Consider the following 15,254-nt stretch of genomic DNA (forward strand, 5'->3'; position numbering starts at 1 on the left):
GTACTTATTGCCTTTTCAGGAAGTTTTCGCAGTCTCTCCATGGCTTCAGAACCTGGGGCATGTGGAGCAGCCACTGTGGCTGAGAAGAGCAGTGAGGATGGGGCTTGCAGGTGCAAGAAATTTCCCAATTTCTTGTCCCTGACCTCCTGGGAAAGAGAGCTCCCTGGGCAGTACCTGAGAGAGAGCACAAAAAATCCAACCAAAGACATTAAACATCAGCTTCCAAATTGTCAAATTAGAAATTCCATCCAACAGAGCTAAAAAGGAAAGTGTAGGCATCACCTTTTCCTGCATCCTGCCTGAAAACTCTCCTCCTTTTTATTTTTATTTTTTATTATTATTATTTTCCTTTTTATTGTTCTCCCTATTTTATTTTTAATTAAAAGCCAGCCCGCACGCGAGCGGCTGGCGGGGAAAGCTAAAGAAGCAACTTGAAAGTTTGGGGAGAATTATTTCGGCGCGGCTCAAACGCCAGGCGAGGATTAGAAGCAGTTTAAAAGCTTTTCCCATCCCAACGTTCTCCGTCAGAGGCCCCTCGGAATGCCCAGCTGAATATGGGAGTGGACAAGGTTCTGGTTCCTTTCAGAGAGCTGCCTCGACCTTCTGGGTTTTTCCTCGGGCATTGATGTTTGGTGCACATGAAAGGATTTCTCCAGGGGTTTCTCCAAGGGTTTTGTGGGAAGGGAAGCAGATTGGGTGAAGTAAGAATACAGACTTAAGTTCTCTCTCTGTGTTTTTTTTTGGTGGGAGAGAACTGACTCCTGCATTATCTCACAAACACATAGGAAACATAAAAAGGGGAAATTATGCAGAAAAACATAAATTATGTAGATGCTGGAAAGCCTATGCAAAACATGATATGTGCACATAATAGCATATTTCCCTAGGGTCTAATTGCATCCTTTGGGTACCTTTTGAAGCATCTGAATATTCAGAAGAAAGCAAATTTATTGTAATTTACAAAATATCACAAAAAATAAGGTTGATACAATGATGGATGTTGTAATGGAAACTCACTCTTCAGTTGTTGTCTCAAAGTTGACCGAAGACTAAAATGTAATAAATTAGTGCAGCTGTTGTGTGGGGGGATAGAGCTGCTTCCCTCAGCCCATCAGCCCCTTTCCCTCGCAATCCTGGTGCTTTTCCAGATGTTTTTTGGCAGGTCCTTGGTGCCATGTGAGGGGACCTGGGGGTGCTCAAGGGCTGGTGTTTGTTTTCTCCTCAGGAGCTGGGGTTTAGTCAGGGCAGAGGAGCTCCATGCCAGCCCTGTGGAGTGGCTCTAAGTGGATGTGATGGGGGAGCTCTGGTGCCAGAAAGGGTCATCAGGAATTCTGGGCTCCCACCAGAATTCCTCCTGAGCCCCACCGAGCAAACTGACAGAGGTTTCTTTGCATCGATAAACAGGGAATGTGCAGAAAATCCAAACGCCCCTGCACCAATTACAGCTGCCCTCAGTGACCCCTCTCCTATCAGAAGCTTTTGGGAAACTTGGGATCAGCCACCAAAAATCTAAATTTACTCCCCTGTCTTTGAAACAGCTTCACTGCTTTGACCTCCAGAGTCAGGAGGAGAAGGAGAACAATGGGAAGTTCTTGCTGAGCCACGTTTTAACATTTTTCCAGAGGCAGGAGGTTATTGTAGCTCTTCTCTGGGAGCTGTTCTCTCATCAAAGGCTGACTCAGATGCCCCAGCCACCTCTCCCTGGGCTCCCCTTCCAAGGATTCTCATCAGCTCCTGGCACTGGGGAATGCAGGCTGCTCCTCCTGCAGTTCCTCCACTTGAGGAACTCCTTTGGATCACTGGGATCTCTATAGCTGCTCATATTTTAGGTCAGACATGTGCAGGCATTTGCTCTGAAGAACAAAAATTCCCTGGAAGAGAGAGCTATCCACAGATTTAAGAGCTTTCCCAGTAAATATTGAAGGAGCATTTACATTTTCCATCAGCATTTGTGGCTGATCTGGTGTCTCTGGGCAAGGTTCTGAGTAATGTCCTCTAGAGCTGACCTGTTTGAGTGAAGGGTTGGATGAGATGATCCCCGGTGGTTTTCCAGCCTTAGCCATTCCATGATTTCTACTCATTGTTATGAAAGCACAAGAAAGAACATCAGATTCTGAACAGGTATTACTGCACAAACTCTGTTAAAACACCTAAATTGGCCTTTTTGGCCACCAAATACTGAAACCCAAATACAAACAGCATCAGTTTAGCCACCAAGTACTGAATCCCAAATATAGCGTCAGGATGATTTGGATCCAGCACATTTTCCCTCTGCAGAGCCTGTTTTATGGGAATTTGGTTGCTGAGCTTAATGCAGAGAAATCTGGGGCCTCTGTGAGAGGTAGGAAGCTGTGCTTGATTTAAGGATCAGGATTTCAACCTTTGTCCTTGTTCAAAATATCCACATCCCATGGAAAGAACAAGCAGGGACTTCAGGTGATGGCATGGGAAAAGAATCCCTGGAAGCAAGGTCTAGATCATGGAAAATCAGGGAAGTTTTTGATACATTACCCAAATTTTAACCTTATTTAAGAAGTTTTCCTCCTTCTCTGGTTGCTCAGACCATGGGAAAGGCTGTGGTTTATTCTTCTGACGTGCCATGCAATGTGTTGATCCCGAAACTCTTCCTGTCTCCCAGGGAACCCTGGAAGTTTTCAGATGGGGTCACTGGGATTTGCCATCTCTTATTTGTTTTGCCTCCCTGCATAAAGCAGTGAGGAGAGGGCTCCCTTTGGGCACCTTGGAGTGCTGTATGATGGAGAGTGGGGTCCCATCCTGGTGGCACAGCCCTGTGGGATGCAGGGAGAGCCCCCCAGCCCCAGGGTGGTGTCCCTGCTCTGTCCCACCTCACTCCAGCATCCCTGCATTCAAGGAATGCGTCCAAGCTCCCCCACGCCTGGAATTTAAATACATAAATGTCCTGCACAGATCTGTTCTTGGTTGGTAATGTATTGTCAGCTGTCCTGCCAGCCTTTTTATCTTCTGATTAGCTTTGAAATCATTGAAGCCAGTGAAGATTCGTTTGTTATCCCAGTCCTCTGAGGACCAGAAATCCAGTGATGGTGTGGATGTGCTCTGAGGCAAGTTCCCATTTGTAAGATGGATGATGATTGCTTGTCGATACTAAGAAAAAGAGCTTTGTCAAATCTGAAGTTGTCTCCTTTCTTAATGTAAAATATTATTTTTATTTTCACGCTCGCAGAAAATTGTGATGCTGCGAGCAGTAGGCAAAGGAAAAAACAACCACCACCCCAAAACCCAAGGTGACTCGGATGTTTGTTTATTTGTCTGCTTTTGAGGTGTGCAAGATGTTTTCTTTGTTTTGGTTTTTTTTTTTTTTCCCAGAAAAAAACTGTCAAGGGAAAGAAAATACTTTTATGATAAGCTCGTGCAGGTTTACAGGAATTTTCTTTCTTTAATGAGCAAAGATGTAATCTACCTCTTTGCCTGCCTTCTCTAATCATCTCGCTGAGATGTTCTCACTCTTGTGCTTTCAAAGCAGCACTCCAGGATTTAGTGTTGGAAGGACTTTGGGAGCTGGAGCCTTGGTGCCAACCCACAGGGGCACACCCAAGGGCACCTACCATTGCTGTGGGTCTGTGCACAGGGGTTTCCTTCAGAGAGTCCTGGGACGGGGTTAGAGCGCAGCCAGGTCAGAAATGAGGGGCTGCAGATATTTCCTAGAATTCCAAATGGTTTGGGTGGGAAGGGACCTGAAGGCTGATCCCCTTCCACCCCAGCCATGGCAGGGGCACCTCCCACTGCCCCAGGTGCTCCCAGCCCCAATGTCCAGCCTGGCCTTGGGCACTGCCAGGGATCCAGGGGCAGCCCCAGCTGCTCTGGGCACCTGTGCCAGGACCGCCCATCCTCACAGGGAACAATTCCTTCCCAAAATCCCATCTAAATCCATCCGCTTTCAGTTTGAAGCCATTCCCTGTGTCCTGTCCCTCCATCCTTGTCCCCAGTCCCTCCACAGCTCTCCTGGAGCCCCTTTGGGCCCTGCAAGGGGCTCTGAGCTCTCCCTGGAGCCTTCTCCAGGTGAGCCCCCCCAGTTCTCCAGCCTGGCTCCAAAACAGAATTGTTCCAGCCTTTGGAAATCAATGTGGCCTCTGGGTTTGCTCCAGCAGCTCCACATCCTTCTGATGTTGTGGACCCCAGAGTTGGATCAGGAGGGGTCTCATCAGAGTGGACTGGAGGGGGAAATCACTTTCAAGTAATTTCTAACAGAAACCCATTTAAATTCCTCAGAGTGAAGTTGGCTACTAAAGCTGGGACTTGTCAAGACACACTTAGTGAGTCTCTGCTCAGAGCAGGGCCTCGTTTGGCTCCCCCTCTGTGACTCTGGGGGAATAATGGGGATTTGTACAGCTTCATTCCTGCCACCAGTGGGGCTGGGTTTGCTCAGGGGAGCTGAGCTCAGTCCAAATGTCCTCTGAGCTGGAGCCAGGATGCAGCAAGTCTGTGCTTGTGGCAGTGGGAGATGGATTTGGTCCTCCTGGAGCAGGTGATGCTTTGGTCTTCAGCTGCCTTGATGTACCTGAGGATGATGGTCTCCAAATTTTTCTCCCCTATTCCATCCAGCAAAACCCCTCTGAGCTGGGTGTGAAAGCACACACTGCAGCCCTGAAAATCCATGTATTCCTGGAGGCCCTGGGAAGTGGGACACAGAGAGTGGGACTGTCTGGGCGAGCTCACACCCTCTCACGGTCTTTGTCTCCATCAGCCCCTGTTCCTTCCAGCCCTCCCCTCCTCTCCCTGGGTTTTTCCATGCCATAAAACCAGGAGCCAGGCTCTTTACAGCCCAGCAGGAGCTGTGTCTTTCTGCTTGTTTGCTCTGCACAGACTTTTGGCCTCTGTGAAATTACTCAGAGCAACCTGAGGGTGACTGGGGCTGGCTCTGTGCAGCTCTTGTTCTGCATTTCCCATCCCAAAACTTCAATGGGAGAATCTTTCTTCTCTAAGTCCTGTAGCAGGACAAGGAACAAAGTTTTTTGTGATTTCTTTCTTCAGGAATTCATAAATTGCGCTCTCAGTAAGGGCTGTGCAGAGAGCTTGGAGTTCAAAACGAGGAATCACTTCAGTAATGTTGATTTTGTTGGCTTAAGAGGAAAAATACTCCTAAATCCTACTTCAAACTTTGACCTTCCCTCCCTGGGAGGGAATAGATGAGCAAATGGGAAAAGTGGGGGTGTGGGAAGGAGGATAAGGAAGGCATTGGCTTTAAGCAGAACTCTGCCATACGAATCTGTGAACCTCGTGTGAACATATCAGTGAATACATTGCGATTATTAATCCTGTAAGTGATGTCATGGCTTCTTGGCAGCAGCACAGAGCCCTGGGGACACCTCTGGATGGAGCCAAAGGAAGCAGCAGTGGCTGTGAGCATACCTAGGGATGCACTTGGCTCGCCGGGCGTCGGGCTGGTGGTGCCAAGCTGCTCTCAGCGGAGGGGCAGGAGCTCAGGGGGTGAGCACAGAGCTGCCAGGGAGGTCAGGCTGCCTCTGAGCTCCAGGGAACCCCGGTAGCAGTGCAGGGAACACCAGGAGCAGGGGCCAAGACCTCCTGACTGCAAAAGCACATGGTCCCTGTGAAGCCTTTCCAGCGCTGGCGGCCAAGGAGCCCGCGGGTTTATGGCTTCACACGTCTTCATTGCTGGGATTTAAGTGCACCAGCAGGGCTGTTGGGGATTAACCCGGAGTTAAAAAGGCATTTATGAGGTGGGAGGATATGGAGTGAAATGCTCCTGGTGTCTCCAGGGGCTGGGTTAACAGCCTGTCCCCCGTGGGCCCGGCACTCGCGCCTTGAGGGTGACAACAGCTCCAGAGTCCCAAAAATTCAACACCAGCTCTTCCCGTTGCTTGGAAACCCCACTGCGCTCAGTGAGGACCCATAATCCACGATATTTATGGTGGCTCTCCCAAAAAGCAGCGCCCTTCTCCGTGCTGGCAGGATGGGGCAGTGCTGGGCTGTCCTGGAGGAGCCACCTCGTGTCCAGGCATCTGCCCTGTCCCTGTGCCACTTGTGGGGCACCACGAGACTGAACAAAGCAAGAGTAAAACCTGCTGTAAGGATGAGACCATTCCCTGATGGCCAAATGGTTCTGATGAGCAAATAGGAGGTTTTTTTGTTTGAAGGTGGAGAGAAAAGGTGCAAAATGCAGCCCTGTGGTGTCTCCCACATGGATCTAGATAACCAGCCTGATTAGACAAGCCTGGCAATATTTTTCCTTAGCTGTCTTCAGCACAGGAAGAGGGAACAGGGCTGAGGAAAAGGGCAGGAAAATGAAACATGCAGCTATGAATCCTATCCTGGATGCGTTCACACTCCAAACTCATTGCAGCAAGGCACAGGGATTCCAACTGAACGAATTTGTATCTCTATTCCAAAGCAGCATAACAGGGAAGCCTCTCATCAGTGACACAGATTAGAGACCGGAAAAAAATCCTGTATGCACAAGATTAATGCAGAGGAGAAGCTCCCTGTCCAAGCCCACCACCCACACATCTGCTGAGCAGCCTCCCCTGCTCGGGCTCCGTGGCTCCACACGTGGGGAGAGGATGGAGATGATTAATCAGGGGCTGCAGGAGATGCTGAATGTCTGTGGCCATGCAGAGCCTGGGGTTGCTGCAGTGAGGATTTGGGGGGAAGGCTCTCATTTGTCAGATAGGGATAGAAGATAAAGGACTCCACCAAACTGGGGGAAAAAAAAGGGTGTTTCTGTGAAACTCGTAGGAAGTAAAAAATCAGTGGCTCTGCAGAGCTCTGCTCCCAGTATTATTCTTTGTGATTAGGCTAATGAGCCCTGACTCTTACAGGTACAGTGTGCTGTGATACCCACAGGGGTTGGGATCTTCATCACACAATTAGGTCTCTCCTTCTGTGCAGGCATTTTATAATAAATAATCAGTAGTCTTAATATGGTTTTGAAGCTGGTCAGCACAGTCATTACCCTGCACAGCTCCCAAGTTCAGCTAAAATTCACTTAGATTGTTTGTTAAGCCTTGCCTGGTAATGAATGTAAATGTTTTATGAAAGTAAATATTTCTATCTCTTGAATACTTTTAGATGATTTTTTTTTCCAAGTGGAAAATGGATAGCCATGCCTTGATGAATGATGACCTTTATTTGGGTCTTTGTGCTGTGTTCTGCCATGGGATATTGGATCACCCATGGCTGGGTTTGGTACTTGCCATGGTGAGGAAAACTTGGTGCCCAGTGGTGTCTCCCCCAGCAGGATTGTTCTTCTTTCCCCACAGATATGTACAAAAAAAAAAAAAGAAAAAAAAAAGAAAAAAAAAAAAGAGGAGCATGCCCATATCTTACGTGGCAAGAAGAAAATGCAGATCCTCCAGATTTATTTCTGGGGCTTTTTGAAGATTTCCATGTGGTTTAGCAGCAATTTTAGTGCGTGCTGTGCTGGGCCCAGCTGGCCTGGCCTGCCTGGTCCCAGTGATGTGCAGGGGAGGGTGGTGTCCCCATAACCCACCCTGCCAAGCTCAGGAGGCACCTGGCCAGCTCTCAGCCCTGCAATATTCCTCTTGATTTCTTACTCCCTGTTAAACTCACAGAAAGCATTTCAAACCTCATCTGTCAGGAGCATCACCGCTGCTCAGATAAGTGTTTTAATTTTATTTAATCACTTCTAGCTGCACGTCTCGGATGATTGAGCGTGGCCTCTTTGTGGCAGAGTGCTTGGGAGAAGGGACAAAAATCAAACTAAATGATAGTGTTGGCCAAGCCCTTGGCCTGCCATGAAATCAGCTCCTGACTCCCAAAACTGGTTTGCCAAGGATAAATTCCCTTCCAGTTGAAAAGCCAGGCAGAACAGATGTCTTGCCTGGTGCCCTGTAAATAAACATCCCGGGGCTCTGGAGCTCACAACGAGCTGCAGGCTCCAAAAGCTGTTTCTGGATGTGACAAGTGCAGGGTGCTCCCTTCCCCGAGCTGTAGCTGGCACCGCACAATTGGATTTGGGATATGGGGAACCTGGGCCCACTCTGGGTAAGAGGGGTCATTGTTCCCTTGTTAGACATGATGTGCAGCACTCAAACCCTGGAACTTTGGGCATTTCCAACTGGTGGCTCAGTGAAGCACTTTGGCTCCTGCTTAGTCAGCAGAGAGGATTAATTTAGGAACCTATCATACACAACTAATTAAAAACAGAGGCTGGGGGCAGCTGGGACACCTGTGGCTCATCCCTGGCAGTGCCCAAGGCCAGGATGGACACTGGGGTTGGAGCACCTGGGACAGTGGGAGGTGTCCCTGCCATGGCAGGGGTGGCACTGGGTGGGATTTGGGGTCCCTTCCAAACCAAACCATTCCATGGCTCCTTAAATCTCTGATTTCTGTTACAACTCCTTTCCTGGACAAGACTTTTTTTGTCTCTCTGGGGAGCCTGACTGGGTGAGGGGTGACAAAAAAGGAGTGTGAGGAGAAGGGATGTTTGATGCCATCAAATCAGGGATTTGCTGTGGGGTTGGGCAGGGTGGATGGGTTTGTGCAGGAAGGCAACGAGGTGCAGCACCTGCTGCGAGCCCCCAGGAGCTCCTGCTGCTTTTCCTCTGTCTTTTCCTCTGTGCTCCCCTGCTCCAGTGTTGTTTTCCCTTGCTTCCAACACCTTCCCATTTGGCACGTGAGGGCTCTGTAGGGAATAACGTGGCTGCAGTTGGGAGATGCTGAGTGCACATTTCACAGCCTCTTGCCAAAACAGCCCGAATATCCTGCCAGCCTTGCATGAGTGGTGCTTGCCTGAGGCTCAGTCTGCTCAAAGCAGAGTTTTTATGGTGATTTGAGAAGCAGAGCACAGCAGCAGAGCTGGTGGCTGCTCTCCTTGCTGTGGACAGCATCCTTTCCCTGCTCCTGGGGCTCAGGGCAGCATGTGGGGCTGGGACAGAGGATGGGAACAGACTCCAGGATTTCCTCCTGCCTGTACCTTAAAAAAAACGTGCTGAAAAGCACTTGGTGCCAACAAAACTTGACGAAGTGATTTGCAGATTTGGGTGACGCTGCATAGCCAGGGTTCTCAGATCCTTCTTTCCCCCTTCCCTGCGCGTTACAAATTGCTCTAATGCCACGTAAGGGATTGGGAAGGGAACTTGGGCTCCATTCAGACCAGCATTGTTGCTAGGAAACCTCTCCCTTTGACAATGGAGGGTGAGCATGCCTGTGTTTGCCTTTGCCTCTCCGAAGGACAAAAATCACCATGTGGCACTGGCAGGGGGGAGGATGGGAAAAAAACAACAACAAAAAAAACCCCCAACAAACCCAAAAAAACCAAACCAACAACACAAAAAAACCCCTGAAAATTACTTTAAAATTTTGCACTGTGCCAAATGATGCTCTGGATTGCAGATGCCAGTGCTTCTGGTTTTGTAGGGACACAGATGAGGCTCAGCTCGACCCTTCCATGCTCCATGTGCTGGAAAGTCAGGCTGGATCCTTGGAGTGCCTTCTGCTACCTGGGCTGGCTGGGGCTGCTGTGCCATATGGGAGAGGGGGGCGAGTGCCTGGCCCCGGTTACACGGGGGGAGCCAGCCCTGCTATCCATGGGGAGCTCACAAACCCTGCCTGATTTACTGAGCTCTGCTGGGTGGGAAAGACAGGCTTTGTGATTCTCTGTCCCTCTCTTTTCCCTCTGAATTTCTTTGAAAAATATCCTAAAATACCCATTGTGTGCATATATTTTACATCGTGCATGTTTTTAATAGGCTTGAAAAGAGAAAATATTTGGAAACTCTTTTCCTTTCTTCCAAAGAGATGAGAGGACTGAAGTCTTAATTATCTAAAATCAGCCTTCATATTTTTTTCACATATTGGCATCTTTTTTTCTTTTTTTTTTTTTCCCTTTATTTTTTTCTGTCCTGGCTGAAAATCCTGCAGAGTGGATTTTATTTTTTTGCCTGCAGTAGCTGCTGCCAAACACTTTGGATGAAGAGTTGCACATCAGTGTTGACCCCTGGTCAAGGCAGAAGGGGAAAATCAGGTCTTGTGGCCAGGAGATTACAATTATAATGTTTAATGTTGCAATTTTGGCTGCAGAAGAGACAAATCTGTGCCTCAAGATGGAATACTGGGTGCAGAAAACATGGACTGTGCCCATGCAGCCTCCAGTGCACCGTGGGAGCAAAAAGCTGATAAACTGATCATTATCTTAAGGAAGTGAGAGTGAATTAAGTGAAAACAAGTACGAGAAATTTACCAGTTTTAGTAAAAATCCTAATTCTTGATTTGCAGTTCATAGTAGTGAAACCTCCCATTGAACCAAATGTTCTGTGGCTTTTTTGAGGGGGCAAAAAGCTGATAAATTGATCATTATCTTAAGGAAGTGAGAGTGAATTAAGTGAAAACAAGCGCAAGAAATTTACCAGTTTTAATAAAAATCCAAATTCTTGATTTGCAGTTGACAGTAGGGAAACCTCCCATTGAAGAAAACATTCTGAGGGTTTTTTGAGGGAGCAAAAAACTTATAAATTGATCATTATCTTAAGGAAGCGAGGAGTAAAATAAGTGAAAGTAAGTGCAAGAAATTTACCAGTATCAGCAAAAATCCTAATTCTTGATTTGCAGTTGACAGTAGGGAAACCTCCCATTGAAGAAAACATTCTGTGGGTTTTTTGAGGGGTTGCATTTCTATTTTCCCCTCTGTGCTGTTTGCAGTGAGGGATGAAAGGCAGGAGCTGCTCTGGGGTCTCCCTGCTTTGTCCATTGTCTGGGGGGCTGTGGAGGGACTGGGGTCCTGCTGCTGCCTGTGCCCTGTGCCAGGAGCTTTCCCGGGACAAAGCCATGGAAATGGAACATCCCAGCACATCGCAGCCCTGGAGAGCAGCTCAGCATCAGGGCAGCACCTCCCGAGCTGTGCTGGACCCTCTGCCTCCCTCCCTGCTCTGCTCGGGCTCACAAACCCCTTGTGCCTGGCCCTGCTGCTGTTCCCTCCGCTGCAGGCACCTCCTCACCCATCACACCACCTCCCCTGGTCCCGTTAACTCCCCTCTTGGCTTTTCACACCCCTCATACCACTATTTACCCCACGTTAAATTATTTCTGTTACCGCAGCAGCTGGCTCTTTCTGTACAAGGTCTCGCGCGTCTGTGTGGACCATCAGAGCTAAAAGTAGGGTTCCTCTCTCTGTTTTGGGGAGAAATTAAGGCTCAGATGTGTGAATTGAGTTGTCCAGCATACTTTTGCAGAGTCTCAGTGTTTTAGAGCAGTGGCTTCCTGATGGACCCATGCACTTTTCTGAGTTTGCTGCAAAGGCTTCGGTGCGTGGAGTTCAGAGCAGCCCAGGACCTCCTTGCTGCTCCTAGAGGATTATTATTGTTGTGTTATTATCATTATCATCATTACCATTATTTAACAATGTAGGTTTCTTTTTCCTGCCCTGTGCTTCTAAAAGTCCAGTACAGAGGAGTAATTTTCTTTGAGACTTTTGTCTCTCCAGGGTCACAGTTAAGGATTTCCCACTCCTCCAGCCCTGTCCCTGCCCTCCCTGGCTCAGGGTGATTTTGAGGGGACTCTGAACAGAGGATTTCCTAAATTTATCATAGTTACCTCCACTTTGGTGCTAAATACCTTTTTTGCTGTTGTGGTCTGTGAATTTACAGGTTATTCCCATGCCTGCTTTCTGCCCAGCGAGCAGCTACAGGTGTGCACCACAAAAACAGATGGAAATGGGATTTTTGTGGAGAGTTGTGACAGTTCAATGTCCACAGTGTATTTGTCTTGGATGAAGTGGTTAATTTGCTCATTTTCCAGGTAATTATTAGAGTTTTAGGGGATGTTTTATCAGCCTTCGTATCACTTATGAAGATCAGGAAAGACTCATGGCAATACTGGGGAGGGATAACTGGGTCTGGTTGCTGACACCAAGGGTTTCTTCACATAAAAAATGTGTAAAATCTCATTGTCTCTAAAACTGACACTCTGTACATTAGATAGGGAACATTATGGTGATGCATTTTAAGGAGCAGGATCCTGACCTACATTTCCCCACTGGAACTTGCCCATGGGTATTCCCACTTTTTACCCTACCTTTAACTTCAATATATTCCTTTTCTTGGCGCCTGCTTTCAAGCCTTATGTAGACTTGAGTTTTATTTAATTAATATTTTAAACCTGTGCCTGTGCCTTGATGAGGAAAGGCTCCTTTCCAAAAGCTGCAAATGGGCTACTTTTATTTGAAATTGCATCTGAACAAAGGGCTCAGCACAGATTTATCTCTTGTGTTTCCAAAGCTTTCTCTAGCTCTCCATCAACTTTGGAATAAAGGGTCTATCCATTAAATTTCATTCATCAAACTCGCCTGCCTATGGCAGCAGCAGCTCTGTTGCCCTGCCTGCCCTTTCAGAGCATTTCCTCCTGAAACCAGTGAGATATTTACTTACATTTTAGCAACTCTTTGAAAATGGCCATTATCAGGATATATCATTATGGGTGAAGTATCCCGGGTTTAATCTGCCCGTTGAAATTTACTTCATGTAACAACACAGTGTGTGCCCTGTAAATAACACGCTGCATCTCAGGAAATGAAAGATGTTTCGAATAAATAAATAATGGCTTGCTGACTACTGAGGCTCCTGGCTTTGGTAATGTACTGTGGAAGAGAAAGTAAATAGAAATCTCCTTCTGGGCATTTCCAAACATCAAAATGCCCTCTGTGTTTTGTTGTGGTTAAACACACAACCCCAGCAGAAGCCTGGAGCCCCCTGTTTGGGTGGCCTTGCAAATGAACAGCTCTGGTTTTGCTGTAATCAGGGTTCCTGCGAGGGAGCAGAAGGTGCTGTTGGACGTAGGGGATTTTTTTAATGAAAAACCCTGGCAATGAAAGGGGTGTGTCTAAAACCTGATGGTGTCTGGTTTAATGATGACTGCCAAGCAGCTGAGGGATGTGTGGTTCTGGGGTAGAGCTTTGGTAGGTGTTGTTTTCTGCTGGAATTTTGGATGCTGTGGTGTGCAGCGACCACCTCATGCTGGGTTGAGCCTTGGGACAGGGTGAACCTGCCCCAGGGTCTAATCCAAGCCTTGGATGTGCCGTGCTGCTTGAGGGAACAGGGAAGGCCTCAGGAGCAGGCAGGTGGTGGATGGAGATCATCGACCATCCTTGTAAAACCATCTCAGGGCTCATCATTAACTTGTGTTTTAGCTGAAGATTTGGATTTGTGTAAGGAAAAGCCTGGAAACGGTGATTCCTGGTGGGTTTGGGGTGGTATTTAGTTCAGCTTGATGTGGCCAGCTCAGGTGGAGATCAGCACTACCCGTGAAGAAATACAACACCTCCCACCGAGACTCAGCAGAGACACGACCCGTTTGCAAATCCCCTCGCTGAATAATTTCCACCAACTCTGGCTTAGGTAAAAGACAGAAATCTATCAAATGTTGTACAGATTAACTTATCACCCAGTTAAATCGGCTGTCAGTCTGGGCTGCCTGTGCTTGGCAGGGTGAATTCAAATGCATGCAAATTTCCCTGGTGGCTGACGAGCGACGATGGTGGAGCTGTCAACTGATGACATGTGAAAATACATTAACATTGTTTAAAATATATTTGAAAGGGATAGCTCATATTTTGATAACATTTTCACAGGCAAATGATTTGTATGAGATCTGAAACACTGACCACATAATTTATGCTGGGAAGACTTTTTTTTTTAATTTTTTTTTTCCTAATAGCAACTTTTCAGATATGTTTTGTGCTTGGAGGAAGCCCCCAAACAATTAACAATTACCACACAAACCAGTTCGAGTCCCATGTGCCACCATTGTACGGAGTCACTGTTCCGATAGCCTCACTTGTCACTTCCACTTGATCTTTCCAAAAGTGATTAGAAACTTCAAAAGAACCAATTACACAGGCCATTGTGCTAGAGACCTGGCACTTTTTTTTTTTTTCCCAAAGCCTCATGCTCCTCCCTGCGTTTGGACTCGCCGTCTTTAATCTCTCCTGTTTGCAAGATGGATTTCTCCACTTAACGGGAGCTATTACTAATACTGAAAGCTCCAAAGCTTTCACTCCTTCTTTCAGGGCTTAGTGACTCCTTAGCCATTAGGACAGTGAGGAGCCACGTGGCTTGTGGTGGTCACTGCCCGTGTCCCCAGTTCCACCAGTGACCGTTTGGATAAGCAGCCCTGAAAGGCAGGAGAGAGATGCAGGAAAAGGTCACAGGATGTGAACAAGTGTTGACTGAGCTGTGTGATAAGAAAAACATCTGAAGCCTGTGATTCAAGATCCAGCCTTTAGTCTCGACTCTTCAGGGGTGAAAGGGGAGAACTTAGCGCAGCCTAAAAACAGCAGATCTCACAGTTCAGCAGTCAACCATGGCGTCTGATACATGAAAAAAATTACTTATGCTGTCAGCTTCCATTATTTACATGATCTTTCTGTGGTTGAGTCGTGGCTGTGGATGTGCAATTCAGCTAGAAAAATTGTGTATTTACACAGATGGGTGCTGGCATGTGACCAGGGCTCGAGCAAAACGCATGGTTAGAGGTGGAAATCAAATACAGAGAGTGGTGAATTGGTTTTTGAGGGGTTTGGTTACAAGGTGGAAATGTTTGCAGGTATGAAGGGCTCTCTGGGAGATGGTGATTCTTAGGAAAAGGAAGGTGGTGTGAACAGGTTTGGGGGGTTTGCTCTCCTTGGCTTCCTGGGGTGTCTGCACTCTGTTTGACAGGGGCATCTCTGCCTCTGGTTTTATTTGGAAATTCCTGTCAAGGATAAAGATGAAGTCAGTACAGTCAGAAATGTCTACCAATAGGACTAAAAAAAATAGTAATAATAACAATAATCATAATGGAAGGTGACTGTAAAGGTGTAACTGGAGTGCCTGGGACGGGGGAGAAGAGACCTGGTGGTTCTCCTTCACAGAAGCATCTTCTGATGAGGGAGAGACAGAGCTCAGGACAGAGGAGCTTTCCTTTCTGATTCATTCCCTTCTTCCTGTGGATTGTACATGGGACAAACTGTTTCCACCACAGCCTGGATTAGACTGTGATTAAATCAGTTGGAATTTGTCAGTTAGCTTGTTTTATTTCGTGCCTTACAGTGGTGTGTTTGTGCACTCTGGGCACCAATGCTTCCCTTAGAATCCCTCCAGAGTGGAAACCCGGGGATGAGATGCAATCCCTAACCTTTCCATGGCTGTGGGACACTGCCATAAATCCCTCCCTCCCTTAATTTCTTGGATTTGCCTTTTGAACACCATCTCCAGGTGCAGGTGGGCTGTAAAACACTTCAGCCAGATGCTGACTCTGTTCCTGCT

This window comes from Geospiza fortis, unplaced genomic scaffold (genome assembly GCF_000277835.1).
Source record: "Geospiza fortis unplaced genomic scaffold, GeoFor_1.0 scaffold452, whole genome shotgun sequence".
In the NCBI taxonomy this organism is placed as follows: Eukaryota; Metazoa; Chordata; class Aves; order Passeriformes; family Thraupidae; genus Geospiza; species Geospiza fortis.